Raw genomic sequence first — 13177 nt, 5'->3', positions numbered from 1 at the left:
TGCAAAGTGGATATATTTAGGAAGAACAGAAAGAGCCACAAACTTCCTCTGGCACTAACCCCAGCACAAACACAACTACATGCAATCCTCACATCACCAAGCACAATGCCAAGTGTCAGGTAGAGTGGTATACAGCATGCCATCACGGGATCTGTAGCAGTGGAAACATGTTCTGTGGAGTGATGAATTGTGCTTCTCTGTCAGGCACGATGGACGAGCTTGGGTTTGGTATTGGGAACACTGTACTTCAGTCAGAACATCCTGCCCACTATAAGGTGGACATCTCAGTAAGATAACGTGAGCCCCCATATTTCTGGGGAATTGGTTCCAGAACCCCTGGCAGAATATGAAAATTATCGGATGCAATTGCATGGATATAACCTACATACATCTTCCTGTATATTTTTAATAATCTCTAGATTACTTGTAATGCATAATACTATGTAAATGCTATGCAAATCGGTGTTATACTGTATTGTTTAGGAAATAATGACAAGAAAAAAAGTGTTCGGTACAGACACAAACGCAACCATTCAACTATTCGGAGCACCTTCATAATGCATTCATGGAACATTCACAAGCAGCATGTAAATATACCTTAACATCATATAATGTTTGTAATTAATGTATATTAAAGTTGTTAATGATTATAAGGTATGCTTACATGTTCCTTATGAATGTTCTATGAATGCATTATGAAAATACACTGAATGTTCTACGAATGTATAATGATTGGATTATGAAGATGGAATTCATGTAAAGCACTACCAATAATATAATTATAAATGGAGAGAATATTAATTAATTCTCTCTCTCTCTCTCTCTCTCTCTCTCACACACACACACACACACACACACAGGTTTTTAATTATATCTTTGTGGGGACCCTCCATTAATTTCTGTGGAGAAAACTCTAATCCCAACATGACGACCTCATACCCCCACCCAACCCTAATCTTAACCACAAATAACCAAACAAAATACGAGACTTTTGCCATTTATAGTTTTTTGATTGCATTCACAGGTCTTTGTGGGAACCTGCCAAATGGTCCCCACAACGTCAAAATAACAGGTTTTTATCACATTTTGTGGGATATTTGGTCACCATAATGTAATATTAACATAATACCCCCCTCCCACACACACACACACACACACACACACACACACACACACACACACACACTGTGTTAACACTCATCAACACCCAAAACTACACATCACTTCATTGCCTGGATTCAGCGTAGTACTCAGAATGCAGCATATACGAGTTTTTCCTTTTGTAAGTTTCTAGATATTTTTTTTTAATAATTACAATCTACATTTGGTTGTATCCAGAGGACTGACAGAATGTGTGGCCTGATAATAACTGTGGCATTATTATTACATAATTAAACATCCATAGAAAAATTTCCAGAAATTACACAGAAATGAGCAGAGAATGAATAATGCATGAAAGGAGGTAAATGTTCATGGTGCCTCCTAGAGACCATTTCAGGAGTAGTGAAGGTCTAGAATAAAAGAACATAATTGTTTGAATTGAATGAATCTGCATCTTTCCTAATTCCACTTCAGATGAATGTCTGCAACAGTGAGAAATACGGGGAGACACAGAGAGACTGGCTGGTTTTTGTTCTTTGTCCTGATCTGTCTCCATAATATCTTTCCATAGGTTAATTTCTATGCCAAACTTAGTGATGTAAAAAACACACGACAAATTAAAAACACTCAAAAGGCAAAACCCTATATCAGTTCCACCAAAACCACACTGCCATCAATGGTTAAAAAAACTGATTCTGCAAAAACGGCAGAGGCCACCATGGCATTAGCTATCGCTGAACACTGTTCTATGCTGGCATGTGATCACATTGGAGAAGCATGTAGAGCTGCTTTCTCAGACTCCACTGCTGCTACCCACTTCAAAATGCACAGGACAAAGTGATTAATGGTGTTCTAGCACCACACTTTCTAAAAAAGTTGGTTGTAGATGTGGGTGAGCATCATTTCAGTCTCTTCCTTAATGAGTCCACAGATGTAAGTGTTTCTACGTACCTGGTGCTGTTGTGACTTTCCTCGAGAAGTGTTGTCTAAAAAAAGAGAAACTCCTGGGGATAGGGACTGACAATGCCTCTGTTATGATGGGAATTAACAGTGGGGTCCATAAAGTGCTGAAGGAGGAGTATGGCCTCAAAGATCTGGTTCTTATTCGATGTGTGTGCCACTCTCTGCAGCTTGCTGTAAGTCATGCTTCCAATGACACCCTCCCTCGTAGTGTGGAGTACTTGGTACGAGAGACTTATGACTGGTTTTCAGTGTCTCCAAAGTGCAGGGAGGACTACAAGGCCATATATAACACCATCAACTGTGGGGAGAAACCCTTACAGATAACCAAGGTCTGTGCTACACGTTGGCTCTAAATTGAGCCCATAGTTTCACGCATTTTGAACCAGTGGGAGGAGCTGAGGCTGCATTTCGAAGTCACCAAGTCCACTGAACACAGCTACATGGCTGAGTGTTAAAGGGTAAAGTGTCGAGAGGCATCAGAGTCGGGCAAAAGACATGTAAAAATTTTAGATTGGTGATTTATTTTTACGCCATCTTAAGTTCTGACTCCTCCCATTAAGCACACAAGAAACAAAAAGAAAAATAAAGGAAAAAAACAAATAATACCTCAAAAGGGAACTAATATAAATAACCAAACAAAGGAAAACACCTGCAGCAATCAGACTTAACTATGGCCTCTAGTCCTCACACATCTGAGGATCTCCACCTCCTAGAGTGCACAGGTAGATGGACCCACAAAAAACAAACTAACCCCTGCCACCACCTTATAAACCCTTGACCCACCCCTTTAATTGGAAGCTACCATTCCCCACCGGCTACGGGGGTAACATCCTACCAAAAGGGAAAAAAGGAAAATAAGATGGGGCTACAGAAATAAATCTTTTGCCCATGTCAAATATCCAAACAAACACCCGACAACTCCTTATTACTCTCCCCCCCCCCCCCCCCCCAAGATAGCATTCCTGCCTTTACATACACCCCCACCTCCCTGTAGCCATCCTGGATGTAACAATAATGGGTAAGATGATATAGTCCCCTAAAGACAGTGAGGACGCCTCCGTACACTGCGGCCTCACATTGAGGTTTTATACTCCATGTACAGTGATCCTCAAAACATCTTTTTTGAAGTCTGTGCTAAGTGAGGTACAGTTGGCCATGCTTTTGAGGGAGAGCAGGTAGAACCTCTTCAGCTACTCGACAGCTTGGTTAGCCTGATCAAGTCCATGATCAGCAGGGTGCTGAATCACTGATAAATGTTGATGTACTGAAAAGGCCACTAGATGGATACATCAGTCCCAAACCGTACCTTGGTTACCTTTTTGAGCTAAAAGCAGCTGAGCTCCACCCTGTGCCTGAGGATGAAAACAATGTCAGAAAGCGGTGTGTAGCCTTCACCATTTCCCTCACTAATGAGTTGAGGGTGAAATTACCAGACAACATTGAAGCATTGCAGCACATGTTAGTTTTCAACGTGGAGGAAACTCTAAAGCACAATAAGAACCCTGGAGAAATAGTAAAAATAGCCAAGCTCCTTGTCTACTGCCCTGCAGAGATAGACAGGATTGTCCAGCAATGGTGTGACCCTCTCAGTAAATGGAATGAGACAAAAAACACACTCAGCTTCTGGAGTGAGATTTGTAAGTTGAGGGAAGCGGCTGATATCAACCCGTTTCACGAACTTGCCATGGCTGCTGTGTCTGTATTGTCCTTGCCCGACTCGAATGCTGAAGTAGAGAGAGTATTCTGCCAGATGAGTGTGATAAAAAGCAAACTTAGAAATCGGATGTCCTTGCAGAGCCTTAACTCCATCCTGTACGTCCGATATGGACTGAAGCTGTCTGGTGAGGCTTGCTATGAGCACCAACTGCCTGATGATGTTCTACAACTTTTTGCCACATCAGTTGCTTGCTCATTTAAGTCCGCTCCCTCAGTTGTTGACCCTAACATAGAGAACCTTGACCAAAATGATGATGACCCACTCTCTCTGTGAGCCAGCAAGGAGCTGTGTGTATGTGAAGGGGCTTTATTTATCTCAGAATGCCATTGACAGGTTTTTTTCTATTGTCCATTTTGAGTCCATTTAGATTGTTAATGTAGATTTTATACAAAAAATGTTAAAAAAAAAGTAACTCCACCAGAGTGTCTCTTTGGGGTCACATTTGCAGGTCCCAAGCCTGGATAAAGGAGAGGGGCTGGAATTGTGAGGCATAAAAAAACAAGAATCGACAGAATAAAGTTCATTTCTAGTTCTAAATGTAGTTATAGTGTTTTTTTAACCACTTTTTGTCTCTCCCACGACATTATTCCTCTCCTACGGCGTCCATTACAATTAACATGCACATTATGCAAATGAGGCTATGATGTCAATTAGCGACTTCTAGTGACTTTTGGGACAGCCAATAGCAACTTTCCTTGCTGAGGAGTTGGCAACAGTGCCACCATCCACTGTGCCGCAAGACACTGGTCCTATGTATGGGAAGCATCCAGCCAGCAGAAAACACATTAACTCTATTTGTTAATCTGCCTTATTTGTAAATAGTAAATAGTGCTATTTTAAGCAAATGCCATATTTTCTAATGGTAAAAGCATTGTCATTATGTTTTAGAGTGAAATTACATGGTCTAGTTTTGTTTTACAGCATATTACACGATATTGAATTGCTCTATAACTGATAAATGGCGCCCCTGGCCTGCAGAGGTGCGATTGAATGGTCATTTGTTTAAAACAACACGTTAATAAACACAACTATTGTTTTTTACCATTTAAAGCTGCCAGACCCTCTTTTATCTCTAGCTAGAAAAGATCGACGAGTCCGGAGCACCGTTAAAAGCACGCTGGTAAAAGTTATTTTCCTTAAAACGCATTTAAAATAGTTCATTATCCAAAAGTTTTCACAATATAGGGAAAAGATACAATTTACATGTGCTTCCTGGGAGCTGAATCCCTGAGCTTATGGCTGTTAGCACAACTCTCTCTATCTGTTGATCTGCAGAACTATTAAGTTAATATTAAATTGTGCTTTAACATTTTAATTGAAGTGGAAATGAAATCATTCAAAGAACAAATAGATCTAAGAGTAAGAGTAAATAATATCAAATAGATCGATCATGTTCGCAAGCTTCTAACCATCTCATTCTTCTTATTGCTGTTACTGAACACCATAGCATCAATATTTGAAGTAAAGATATTTATCCAAACAATATAATGCCTTTTTGCCTGCAAAGAAAAGATCAGGCCATTTTTATTGGCATTGGTATTGTCTTTGCTATGACTATGCGCTGATGCTTCAAAGAAAATATCTGTGAAATACTTTTTGAGTTATCACATTAACCGGGCCACATGCCTGAAACTACCCATTTTTTTGTTATCACGATGTGGCACTGCAACAGTTTTGGGGCGATCTGTCTTAAAATTTGATCCCTTTCAATTATTATGTGTCTGTAATGTTTGAAAAAGATCTGAACAAAACATTTAGAGTTACTGTGTTTTATGGGGCAATTTATCTGAAAATTAAACCAGATATAGATCTTCAGCTATATAATATTTTTGTGAGACATTAATAAGATCCATCTAATGTTTTTTCACTCATCACATTCTTAAGGTCTAATGTCACCTGTTTTCACTCCTCTCTTTGATGTCAATTTTAGGGTGATCTGTATAAAAATTTTATAATTTCCATTCTGGCACTTTCATCCTTTTAAAACATCTATCAAATGTTTATCAAGTTATCTTCTTAACAGGATCAAGTGTCAAAACTGTCCTTTTCATTATGCATCACTGCTTCAGTTTTAGGTGATCTCAAAATTTAACCAGTTTTAGTTCTTCACCCATAAAATTACTGTGCAAAATTAAAAAAAGATCCATCAAACAGTGTCTGAGTTACTGGCTCACAAACCAAAGGGCCTACAATGGCAGTGGCGGTGGAGATGGCAGCAGGAGCAAATACAACAAGTTTTCTCTGAAGACTGGTGAATATAATAAACCAACTGGCTAGTTCTCTTCATTCAAGAATCAAACATGAGGCAGCAGTCAGTGAAGGTAGCAAAATGTTTATCAAAAGGCCACTATAGATTTCTGCTGCGGAAGAATAACAGAAAGAGAACAGATGGGCAATAAATGGTTGGGTGGGTGGATGACGGAGGCTTTCCTGACAGAGGGATTAAGACAGAGGGATTAAGAAGAGCTTGGACAGGGGGTAGGTGGACTTATTTCAAATCACACGGAGGCATCTTCTGACCCTAGACCCAAGCCTATAGCAGTTTTAGAGAATGTTTTGGCATTAATCTCACCAGTTCCTAGATACTTATGTGATCATGTATTGGTGGCAGGAGATTCCTAGCTGTGGACCATTTTCATTGGGAGGTTCCTGTGAAGCGTGTTATTCGGTGTATTAGGACTCTCTGTATTGTATACTCCTTTAAACTCCTTTAAATGTATTTGCTTTTTTGTTTTCTATTTGCACACATGTGCTGACTACTATATGTGCAAGAGGTCACCCTGGAATCAACAACAACAAATCTTATCTTATGCCTTTTGAATCCTGTGGCTGCTGGGCCCTTTAGCAAGACCCTTAACCCTGAAACCTGCTCCAGAGGGTCCAGGTAAATGGCCGACCCTGTGCTCAGACCCCAGGTTTTGCCCTAACCTGTACAGAGGATACACATTGACTTCACTTTCCCGCGGGAACACGGAGTGAGTGCCAAAACATGCTGCAACATGTCTGATTTTAGGCAGGGAAATGACAAAACAAATAATTATCTGCTTAATAAAAGGTACAGGTAAGCAGACCTGACAGGGATCCGTACAAAGATCCAATGGACCATGTACAAAAAAATTGGCTCAAATAATTTCTGTCTTCACCAATATGTATGGAAAATAATAATTATCATTTCATCCATCCATCCATCCATCCATCCATCCATCCATCATTCCGCTTAATCCGGGGTCGGGTCGCGGGGGCAGCAGTCTCAGCAGGGAAGCCCAGACTTCCCTCTCCCCGGCCACTTCATCCAGCTCTTCTGGGGGGATCCCGAGGCGTTCCCAGGCCAGCCAGGAGACATAGTCCCCAGGCGTTCCCCAGGACCTCCTCCCAGTGGGACATCCCCGGAACACCTCCCCAGGGAGGCGTCCTGGAGGCATCCTAATCAGATGCCCGAGCCACCTCATCTGGCTCCTCTCGATGTGGAGGAGCAGCGGCTGTACTCTGAGTCCCTCCCGAATGACTGAACTCCTCACCCTATCTCAAAGGGAGAGCCCAGCCACCCTGTGGAGGAAACTCATTTCGGCCGCTTGCACCCGCGATCTCGTTCTTTCGGTCACTACCCATAGCTATTGACCATAGGTGAGGGAAATTATCATTTCATCCATCCATCCATCCATTTTCCAAACCGCTTATCCTATTGGGTCGCGGGGGGTCCGGAGCCTATCCCGGAATCAATGGGCACGAGGCAGGGAACAACCCAGGATGGGGGGCCAGCCCATCGCAGGGCACACTCACACACCATTCACTCACACATGCACACCTACGGGCAATTCAGCAACTCCAATTAGCCTCAGCATGTTTTTGGACTGTGGGGGGAAACCGGAGTACCCGGAGGAAACCCCACGACGACACGGGGAGAACATGCAAACTCCGCACACATGTGACCCAGGCGGAGACTCGAACCCGGGTCCCAGAGGTGTGAGGCGACAGTGCTAACCACTGCACCACCATGCCGCCCCCTATCATTTCATTATTTATTAATTAATTATTGTTATTAATAAATTATTATCCTTGAATAATTTTTATTATGGAAGTCCCAATTAGTCAGTTACTTGAAGATTTAGTTCTAGGATATGAATGGAATTCATTAATTACAGTATCACTACATAACCTTGGTTAGAATGTTCGTCCCGCGAACTTAACTTTCACCAGATAATGTAGCAACTCTGTGACAACACCCTTCTCAGGGCTGTTAAGAAAGTCTTGTGATACTTTAAGACAAGATTGGGACTTCAAAAAGCTTAGTAGCGATTTTGCACCAGTGAAGTGACTTATTATAAGGTAATCACACAGATGGAGATTTAAGATAAACAGGTCCTTCTCTCTTTGAGGTAGTTTGTGTGACGAAGGAGGGGGTGCACGTTTGATTCTTAAAACACCAGCACTCTTTGTTTCACTCCGATCAGTACCTAAGTGTGCAGGCCACCCCTAGACAAGGCCACCAAGGGGGGTACCAGCCTGCACCAGGCCGGATCTTTAAGTCAAGGCCCAGGTTGTTATTCCTAGATTCTTAATCTCTGAGCCATAAAACTTGGAATGTTGGCCTTCCTTTGCCCTGTTATGTGAATCAGCCAGCACATGATCTGTCAGTGTGAAGCATCCCTTGACCTGAGGGTTAAGTGCCTTGCTCAAGTGCCCATGGACATGTGACTATTTGGCCGAGCTCAGGGCTTGCACTGTTAACATTCCAGTTAGAGGTACTGAGGCTTAGCCAGCTAAGCCACGCACTGCCCCCTCTAAAATCTTTGTAATAATGTAAAATATGTCTCCCTAGACAACTTAGTCTTATTTTGCAAGACGTGGCACTTTAACAAAGTTTCAACTAGTGTTGCACCTCTATGGAAATTTGACTGATAACTCATAATAGTTGCCAAATATGCCAGCACAAATTAGTGGGTTCTGTCATGACCTGCGCGTCCAGTCCTCGCGTGTGCCACGCCCCCTGATCATCCACATGTTCTTCCCCGATTGTGCCCAGCTGTTTTCTATCAGTCTGTGTATTTAGTTGGCATCTGAGTCCGTATTCCCCAGACTTGTCATTAATGTTAGTTTGTCGCTGTCAGCCCTGTCTTCCCCGTTCCGTTCAATAAAAGCCCATATCCTGCACCCTGATCTGACAGCCTCGTAGTTCCCCGCTACCTGCCTGCCCGTCTACCCAGCAATCCTGACAGGTCACCAGGAGTGAATATAAGGTTTCCCTTCTTACTCATCAATGCATCCATGGACATGCCTCCCCCCACCTCAAAGAACTTATCAACCCACAATGCACAACATGTTCCCTCCGTTCTACACACTCAAACCTCCTCTACATACCCAGAACCAACCTGAAGACTATGGGAGATAGGGCTTTCTGTGTTGCTGCCCCACGCCTGTGGAATGCCCTCCCTGACACCCTGAGAGCACCACAACCCACTGACTGTTTTAAAAAGCATCGTAAGACATTTCCTTTTAACAAAACCTTTGGTTCCCCCACTTAGAGGTTTTAAATTTCTTGACTTTTTTTTTTATTGTATGCTTTATCTCTTTTTAACTTGTAGCCCTTTGAGATCCAAGGATTTAAGATGGATTATTTATTTATTAGCTAACCGCTCTTCATAAGACATTCCTCTAAGACCAGGAATCATTCTTGTAGCCCTACGTTGAACCCTTTCCAAGGCAGCAATGACCTTTTTCCCCCTTTGTCCTGTCCGGCATCTTTAGTAATCTTTAGTAAGAATCATGGTCTGAATGCACCATGAAAGAAGGAAAAAGAAAAGAAAAAAGGAGAAACATGTCAAGAGTGAATAAATTCAGAAATGTGATTTTATCCAGAAATGGATAAATTCAGGAAGAAACAAAATTAAAGAGTGTAGAAAGTAACAGAACTATACAAGCTTATAAAATCTTAGTGTGTGCTTGGATGGGTGCGTGCATGTACATGTACATGTGTGCTCAGTTGTGTAGGCGAGATGCAGGCTAGTGTGCTTGTGTTGTGTGTTTGTGTTGTGTGCGTGTGTTGTGTGTGTGTGTTATGTGTGTGCGTTTTCAACATGGAATGTACTAAATAGCAAGGGTGGGAGGCTGCAACCACACCCCACAAGAGCCAGAGGTCGGCGGAGACAGGCCCGGGAGAACCAGGACGTCCGCAGCCCCCAAAGAGCACGGAAGAGCCGGGACCCCACTTCCCAATGATAGCTCCAGCCGGGGGAGGAGGGAGGTCCCAGACACAGCCCCCGCAGCCAAAAGGGCATGAGCCCCAGAGAACTAGAGGCAACAGGCAGCTGGCCCCCCGAGGGCCGCTCCCGTACGAGCCAAGGCCAGGGCCCCTAGGACCCCAGGTGGACGGGAGCCAACCAGCCCCTGGTGGAGAGCCCCACCCACGCCGGAGAGGCCTGAGCCCCCCCTGGGCCACCACCCCGAGGAAAGGGGCCAGCAACCATGCCCAGGAGGCCAAGCACCCCTAGGACGGAACAGCAAGCCCCAGACCCAGGCCCCTACCATCCACACAGACACCCCGCAAACACACCTCTCATGCACATAGACCATATACACATCCCCACAACATACACAGACACCGATACACAGAAACAGAAAGACATAGGCCCATCCACCCCAGACTGCCCTCCGACATGTGGGAGAACGGATGCAACTCCCGGCGCCAGCCGCAACCCCAGGGCGCCGCCAACCGTGCGACCACCCAAGCACCCCCCCCCCGCCCCCCACTATTTCCGGCAGGGACCCTCCCCTTCTCCTCCCCCATGCATCTGTGTGAGAGGTAGAGTGTTGGAGGCGTGTGGAGATGTATGTGACTGTATGTAGTGTAGGGGTGAGTATGACTGTTGAGAAACTAAGATGAATTTAAAATTGACGGGGGAAGCGTTGAGGAGCGCTGCTTGTGAACAGCTCTCCTCCACATCACCCCCCCATCAAGACCCTCAATGTATATGATGTGAGTAAAATTGGGGGGCGGCAGCAGCACAGAGGCGAGTGATACCACCAGCCTCTGAGTAGTGCCCCCGCCCCCCAAGGCCCTGTGTGTATGCTGGTATGTGATGACTAAAGTGCAATTAAAAAAGGGGGAGGCAATGTCCTTTTTAAGGTATGGTGACCAAACCTGCACAAAACATTCTACTGTAGGTGGGGTCTTACCAAGGGATTGTATAATCTTACACTGTAAAAAATGTTATGTTAATTTTTTCTTATGTTAACTTATACAACAATGTAGTTTAGACAACATAAAATATTTCATTTTGGCACGTGAACTAATTTTATTAATTTGGTAAGTCGACATAACACAGTACTTCGCATTATGCCTACAACTATAATTAGTTGGACAGATGAACATGTCATAGACATGCGCATATCTCTAAAGTACAACGTCACACTTTTTTTTTTTTCTGTACGCACATGAGTGGGAATTTCATTCAAACTGCTTCAGCAACAGAGGAAATTTATTGTAAAATATCAGACTCGTACGATCCTCGTGTGTACCACGCCCCCTGATTATCCACGTGTGCTTCCCTGATTGTACCCAGCTGTATCCTGTTGTCTTGTCTATTTCAGTCCCCGTCTTGCCTCAGTTCATTGTCTGTCATTGATGTTAGTTGAAGTTTGATGTTTCCTGCTCCCCGTATCCTTATTAAATCCCCGTATTCCATCTGCCTTGCCTGCGTCCTGCCCGTCTGCCTGCCCGTGCACATCACCCGCACAACCAGATCCTAACAAGACTTAAGTTGAGTACAAATTCTTTCTTGTTGACCTCTGTTTTATTATTTAATGTGTCAGACAGACAATGAAAATTTATTAGTGGAGAGACCATAAATTTGGAATTTTCTCTAGATGATGTTACATGTAACTGTTCCTGTTAAAATAAATTAGCATTGTTTAAGAATAATGAGTTTGCATTTTACAAGATTGTTTGAACAATGGTATCTATGATTGTGAACGTATTGCAAATGCTTTTAGTTTCGAGACACATGCTGCCGGACTGGCTAAATTTTCTCAATATTTAATGGTGTTGGTGCAGTAGCTTTTTGTGGAAGTGTTAGAGATGGGTTCTTTTAACAGACGTCTTCATTTTTAATTCTTTGCATTGTACATGTATATTTTAAGGGCCAATGATATTTTTAAATTTGGAATTAAACATCAACGATTAATTTTTCAACTAGCATACAGTTTAATTAAATTACGATGTTAATATATTTTATAAATATATTCATTGCAATGAGTCACAAAGTTTGGGTCTGCTCTTTTGGGGCCCAAAACGATTGATTTCAATATATCAGAAAGTTCAAAATAGTTATACTGCATTTTAATGGTAAATTTATACCATTGAATAACAGAAAAACTTCCATCCATCCATCCATTTTCCAAACCGCTTATTCTTCTGGGTCATGGGGGGTCCGGAGCCTATCCCAGAAGCTATGGGCATGAGGCAGGGAACAACCCAGGATAGGGGGCCAGCCCATCACAGGGCACAGAAAAACTTTTTTTTCTTAAAATTTTTTAATAAAAATGTAAACGGTTTAACACTCCATTTATCATAGATGACAACTGTCATGTGTAAAATAGAGCAAAATTTCCTTTGAATGTATATTGCTTTATAACAATGTATTAAAACATGTTGTTTATCAAGTATAACATTAAATTCTTAAATGCTGTTTTTCTTTAATTTATGTTCTAGAAACAACAGCGGATACAAAAGACAGGACACACTGAGACTGGATACATAATCAATGTTTTGGAATTGTAAGTTTTGCCACTTTTCTTCAGCAAATAAACATATTATAATAAGATATTATAAAGCAAAACATGGACACTATGGAAGGTCATGCCCTTTGCCTGAGAAATATTTATTGTGATTGGCCCTGTACCTTCAGAACTGAAGTTGGTTTAAAAAGACATTTAGTCGCCCAACATGAAAGAGGATCAGACACTGTGGCAAAAAACCTTCGACTGCTTTGCAATTTGTGCAATATTTATGAATGCTTTGATTTAGCTAAATACTTTGTGCATTTGGGAAGACACACTAAAAACTGTTGGGTGCCCATTTAGAGAGTGTTCCTTTAAATTAAACTTATACAAGACCTTTACAGCTCACAGGAGCAGGTATCATCCTGACTCTGGCATACAGGATTTACGGGATGAGATGATTAGTTATGGCCAGGAGGACAGCACTTTTGCTGTGGATACTGAACACCTTCACCCGGAATTAGAATTTTCTTTGAATGATGAAGATGAAGTTCATGACATTGACTCTGAAAATGAAGAGAAATGCAGCCTAGCATCATTGTTCCTATGAATGCAAACAGTCTTGCATGTTTCTGAATCTGCCATTCAAGAGATATTAGAAGAACTTCACGAAATTTACTG

The 13177-nt window shown here is 42.4% G+C and overlaps 1 protein-coding gene across 3 annotated transcripts in view; it reads right to left on the bottom strand.

Moving 5' to 3' along the window:
- The window catches only part of man1a2 (mannosidase, alpha, class 1A, member 2), a 92683-nt gene that overhangs the window by 53911 nt on the left and 25595 nt on the right, over positions 1-13177 (bottom strand). The gene's annotated exons all lie outside the window — the stretch shown is intronic.

Source organism: Brienomyrus brachyistius, chromosome 16 (genome assembly GCF_023856365.1).
Source record: "Brienomyrus brachyistius isolate T26 chromosome 16, BBRACH_0.4, whole genome shotgun sequence".
NCBI lineage: Eukaryota > Metazoa > Chordata > Actinopteri > Osteoglossiformes > Mormyridae > Brienomyrus > Brienomyrus brachyistius.
The sequence above is the reverse complement of the archived record's forward strand: the minus strand, read 5'-3'. Positions and strand labels throughout refer to the sequence as shown.